Genomic DNA, 6,039 nt, shown 5'->3' on the forward strand with positions numbered 1-6,039 from the left:
GGAGGTCCAAAAAAATATGCATGTTTCGCTGCCCACTTGGACAACTCTAAAAGAAATGCCGCGAGTTGAGGCACTATTATGTGACGCATGGAATAGTCTCCCAGGAAACTAATTAAGTAATTAGTAATTAAGTTAGCATATGGAGTGATGACGATCTCCGGGTCACTATATTCATGCGAGCAAGCTTTTCTTTCTTGAATACATAAAAAGTAAAGAAGCCAACCCGTGTTTCTTCCGGGCATTTCTTGGGAGGGGCTCCGCCAATCCCCCCCACCCTATTCCCCCCTGACGAAATGAAATTTATATAGAAAATATATACTTTTAACAGTGTCCGCCCCTTCGGAAATTTTAGTCCGTCCCCCGTGAAAATTTCAAGCGCCCCCCCCCCCCCCTTTCGGAGAAAAAAGTAAAAAAAATATAAAAAATCTAGAGGCGTGCTTGAAACTAAAAACAATTTATGAGGCAGGTTTAAACAAACTTTCAAAATGCTTGCAAGGCCAAACTATTGTAAATAGTATTTAATAATTATTGTTATATAATTTGATTACTGATTTTATTATTCTAGCAGAGCTGGTTAAAATACTTAAATATGTTTTGTGCTAATCATGTGTATGTTTTTATATGGATATATATTATTTCATATTAAAAGCTATTTATTTTAAATTATATATATATATATATATATATATATATATATATATATATATATATATATATATATATATATATATATATATATATATATATATATATATATACGCCTACATATATAATCCTAATAAAATAACTTTTTTTTAAAAATAAAAATGTTTGAGGCTCTTTAAAAACTGGAAACTGGAAAATTTTGTAAATTCCGATTTTTGACTCTTCCGCCTTAAAAGGTTGCCGACCCCTGACCTAGGACAGGGGTTGGCAACCTTTTGAGACGAAAGAGCCAAATGTTACAATTTACCAAATTTCCATGTTTTTAAAGAGCCACTAACATTTTCATTTCAATATTATTATTTTGATAAGGAATAGGCCTATATATATATATATATATATATATATATATATATATATATATATATATATATATATATATATATATATATATATATATTTATATATATATATAATTTTTAAAAAATAGATGAATCAAATTATATAACTTTAACTACTGAATACTATTTACAATAGTTTGGCCTAGCAAGCCTTTTGAAAGTTTGTTCAAACCTGGCTCATAACTTCAGTTTCAAGCACGCCTCTATTACTTAGTTTGTTGGCTTCTATACTTTGTATTACATTAATGCAAGAAAGTGCTTGCTCGTATCAATAAGGACACGAAGATCGTCAGCACTCCTAATGCCAACTTCTTCACCTAACATTAGCATCCTGCAAGACTATTCCATGCGTCACATAAAATCGCCGCGACTCGCGGCATTCCTTTTAGAGCAGTCCACTTGTTCAGCGCAACGTGCATGTTTTACTGGACCTCCAACTATTCTAACTTGCTCTTAATATATGTGAACTTACCACTCCACAAATGTTTGGTTTTCAAATCTAGCAATTTCATTTGAAGCGAACCAGCATAAATTCCAAATAGCTCAAAATTAATCTCATTTATTTTTGTGTTGAGAGGATCTACTATAAACGCTATAGTACCTGCATTTCTTTTGAATTGCTCAAATCTCTCAGTGAACTCATCCTTCATTTTGTTTATAGTAATGATGAAGCAATTCATGTTAATAGTAGCGTTGGTTTTATCACGACATTAATTTTTCAATTTTTTATAAATAAGTAATTTACCGCTCTCCGTGTCTTCAACAAAATGAAGTATTTTTTTTTTTCGAAACACACTTCTTTAAGCAAAGCATATGCTGGGTTTTCCTATCTTTGCAGTTTTACATTTAGCTGGTTTAGTTTCTTTGTGATATCCCCCCTATGAATGGGATAGACAAGTTAATAGGAAGTACATTGAAATAGGGAGTAGTTAATATTCCAATACAAAAGCAATTGCTTATAGTTTATGATTATTATTATATCGTTCATTACCGAGTGTTGCAGAACAATATTTTTATGAGTTTTGAAAATAAAATAAAATAATTATTAATATTTGTGAAAGGAGTTGAAGAGCCGCATCTTGACACCAAAAGAGCCGCATGCGGCTCGCGAGCCGCATGCGTCTTTTTTGATGTCAAGGTGCGGCTCTCGAGTCTATGAACATTGATTAATAATTATATTATTTTATTTTCTAAACTCATAAAAATATTATATAAAAAAACGACTTTAAATAGGATTTTAAAAACTCATCAGAGTACAGCGAGAATAGGTGAGGTAGAAAGTAAACGGACAGCTGACAGCCGCTTGGGCAACAGGCCCAACCCCACAGCCGTGCTGTAGCCAGCCCCGTGTCGACTATTCCATGCTTGCTGAAGTGCCGACCCTTTCGAATATTGTTAAATGGGGAATGTTATTTTATTCAGAATGCATCCCTCTACCGAAGTGTTTTAGTTATTAGTATCCTACGGTGGAGCCAGGTACTGGACTGTGGGGAACAATAAACTTGACCACAGACTGAACAGTATTAATGACGTAATGTCTTCGGTTAAAGTAGTGTTTAAGATTTGTGTTCTATGATATGTGTTCAGCTAATTGTGGCAATTTTTGGATTGTAACTAAAACATCAGTAAATGTGACACGTATCGTAAAACTAATCACATTATTAAAGCAAAACTGTTTTTCAAATTGTGTATCATATATTTGATGCTACACTATATTGTCTTAACATGCGTATATTTTCGTTAATACTAAAAAGTATAAAAATAATAAATACATAAACACGTTTATAATTACAAGCTTCTATAAATGCACTAAAAAGAAGAAAATAATACATTTTTATTTAATATAATATACATAATTTATTATAATACTTATTATTATAGCGGCCCCGCTTTTATTTATAGTGATATAAATAGTAGTGCATTAATATATTTAAAGAAATATTTTTTTTATATTTAAAGTATATTATATTTTAAAAATTATATTATATTTAATAAAAATTGTTTTATTTTCTTCTTTTTAGGGCATTTATAAAAGCCTGTAATTATAAACGTTTTTATGTATTTATTATTAGTATTATGTCTTAAAAAGTGTACTCTTACTTTTATAATTTAGCGCATGTAAAAGCTCGTTAACATTTAGGGTATTAGACACGCTTTTTCCCTAGTATTTAGTCTTAGATTTAGGAATAAACAAAGCACCGTTATACAAATGACGCAATCCGTCACATTGTCACATGATCCGGAGGTCGATTAAACCACACCCAGAAGGACAACTCCACCCCACCCCCCACTAATCCAAACACCCCCACTCAACTTACCCACAGTAAACCCAATCACACGTAGATTTATTTTTACGAGCTGACCCGCGACGTAGTAAACGCCGCCATCTTGTTGTTTTATTTTCTGCTTATAAGCAATTTATAATTTGTGAATTTAACACTACCTCTCTCGCCCAGTGAAAGCTGCAGTTTACAGGCAATGAAAAGGTCAATCAGAAATTGTTACTTCCCCATGGTTTTGAATTGTTTTTTACTAAATTATCTGCCCCTAATAGCCGTCACTAACCCGGCTTTACGATTGTAAACATTCGGGGTGAACCGCAGCTCACCTTTGCCTACACTACAACACCACATTGACATAATCCTTTTCCCACACTAAATTCCCCCACACTAAATTCTCCCACACTAAATTTTCCCACATTAAATTTCCCCCACAATAAATTCTCCAAAACTAAAAATCTCCCAAATCTAAACTCGATACAAAAATAGTCTCCACCAAAATAGCCCAAACATTCAATTCCCCCATACTAGATTCGATCACACACTTCCACCACCCCCACACCACGTGAAACTAAACATTGACACAGAATATTAGTGTTAGTCCCGAGAGTGCACCAAGGTGTAAAGCAGTTCACAGCGTTTTGCTGTCGTCTTCTGTTTCTGTCAAAATATCTCGCGCGTAGAACTTTTTTTGTCAGGGGAAATAACAATGCTTTTTTAAAGGAAGGTGATTATATAATTGAACGATGAAAAGAAAAGAAAAAAAAATAATACACATTTAAACAAAAACAAGTAAACAAACGTTAGTATTAATTATAAATAATTAAATTACAAAGAAATTTTGAAAAAACTTTTAGTGATTAGTTACAAAATATTAATCACAACTCCCAGTAATTGTTGGTTGCTAATGCAATAATAAGTAGTCAATAGTATCAACCAGCTGTAATATTAATACCAAGAAAATAAATAAAGTAACGTTCACATCTTGGAACCTGTGTTGGAATTTATAGCTGTTTATAAACTGTCTTAAAGTTAAGCGTTATTTCTCTGAAATGTTTTGTTAGCTGAAAATCTGGCTTTTATTTCATCATTGTGTAAATTTGTAAGTTTTTGATTATTTGCTAAAGAATAGAAAAATCACTGTTTAGACCTACTGTATATACTATTAGTTCTATGTTATCTCTCTCTCTCTCTCTCTCTCTCAATCATTACAAATTACATTATCTTTTAAAAAGGCAACATGACACTTATGCATACAGTCAGTTTATGATTCTTTGAAAGCTTCCTACTATGTGATTTGAACTATAATTTAAATCTACTTCATGAAGTTGCAGGACTGATGTACTTCAATTTTAAATAAGACATGCTTTTTTTTTGGTCTATCTAGTTACTTACTCACAGGATTCATGTAGTTGAATATATTATAGGCTGTGTATTTTCCTACAAAAATATACTTTTTAAAACATGTTTTCCTTTTACTCAGATTTAGGGTGTTCTTATGGTTTATATTTGATCCCTGATAGCATTGTCATTATATCAATGGATCTTTATCATTCTGTAGATTTAGCAAAGTTATTGTCATTCCAAACATGTACATATGTTACTAATTTTGTCTTCATAGAAAATTCTGTAATATACTTTTATTTTATCAGACCAGTAAATAATAAATCTTAAAAAAAAAAAATATATAAACTTTTTTTTTATTTCGGTAAAAAAAAATAAAATCAACTAATTAACATGACCGTGGATTACTAAAAAAATTATCATGAATGCTCCATAGACTTTTGAGTCATTTCTTCTGCTTAAAGGAGAAAAAAAATCTACCTAGAGAAAGACACTAAAGCCCCCAATGCAGCCATCTTCACTGTCAACAAAGAAGACCACACTCTTGGAAATGTAATCACCACTCAGCTGTTAAAAGACCCCCAAGTGCTATTTGCTGGCTACAAGATCCCTCACCCCTTGGAGCACAAGTTTGTCCTGAGGATCCAAACCACACCTGACTACACTCCACAGGAAACCATCACAAATGTCATCACTGATCTCATCTCTGATATTACAAATGCCATCACTGATCTCATCTCTGATATCACAAATGCCATCACTGATCTCATCTCTGATATCACAAATGCCATCACTGATCTCATCTCTGATATCACAAATGCCATCACTGCCATATCATCTCTGATATCACAAATGCCATCACTGATCTCATCTCGGAAATTTCACTCTTGGAAGATAGATTCAAGGATGCTGTCAGAGACAAGCAAGAAGGATCCCCTGTCTAGACAATTCCATATTTTTAAACCACCGTTATCACTCATTCATTCACCATTGTTGTTCCTGTACATAACACATTTCATATTGTACTTCATGACCTTTTTTTTCACTTATCATGAAAACCTGTTGGGTATAAAATGTTTTGAGAATAAATGTTTTTAATTATGGTCAAAAAAAAAATAATTAATGTTCATTAATACGTTCATCTGAAAAAAAAATAGTTTCATTAGATGATAAAATTTAGAAAAAAAAAAATAATTACATTTGTAAATTCATCTTGATATGTTTTTTTTTTTTTGAAAAATATAAAATAGTTTGATGTTGTTGCACTTGTTTTAAATTGCAAATAAAAGTATTGGAAAGAAAAAGAAAAAAAAATGTCTCTTACTCAGTACTTGTATTGGGTGGCTTCAAATGTACGAGTGGCCAATTTTCTA

At 31.9% G+C, this 6,039-nt stretch overlaps 1 pseudogene; it reads left to right on the forward strand.

Moving 5' to 3' along the window:
- Window positions 1–5,087: 5,087 nt before the first annotated feature.
- LOC131949622 (DNA-directed RNA polymerase II subunit RPB11-like) lies at window positions 5,088–5,693 on the forward strand (annotated as a pseudogene).
- Window positions 5,694–6,039: the final 346 nt, after the last annotated feature.

The sequence above is a fragment of the Physella acuta genome, unplaced genomic scaffold (genome assembly GCF_028476545.2).
Source record: "Physella acuta isolate Inbredline_101_S28 unplaced genomic scaffold, ASM2847654v3 ptg000705l, whole genome shotgun sequence".
NCBI lineage: Eukaryota > Metazoa > Mollusca > Gastropoda > Physidae > Physella > Physella acuta.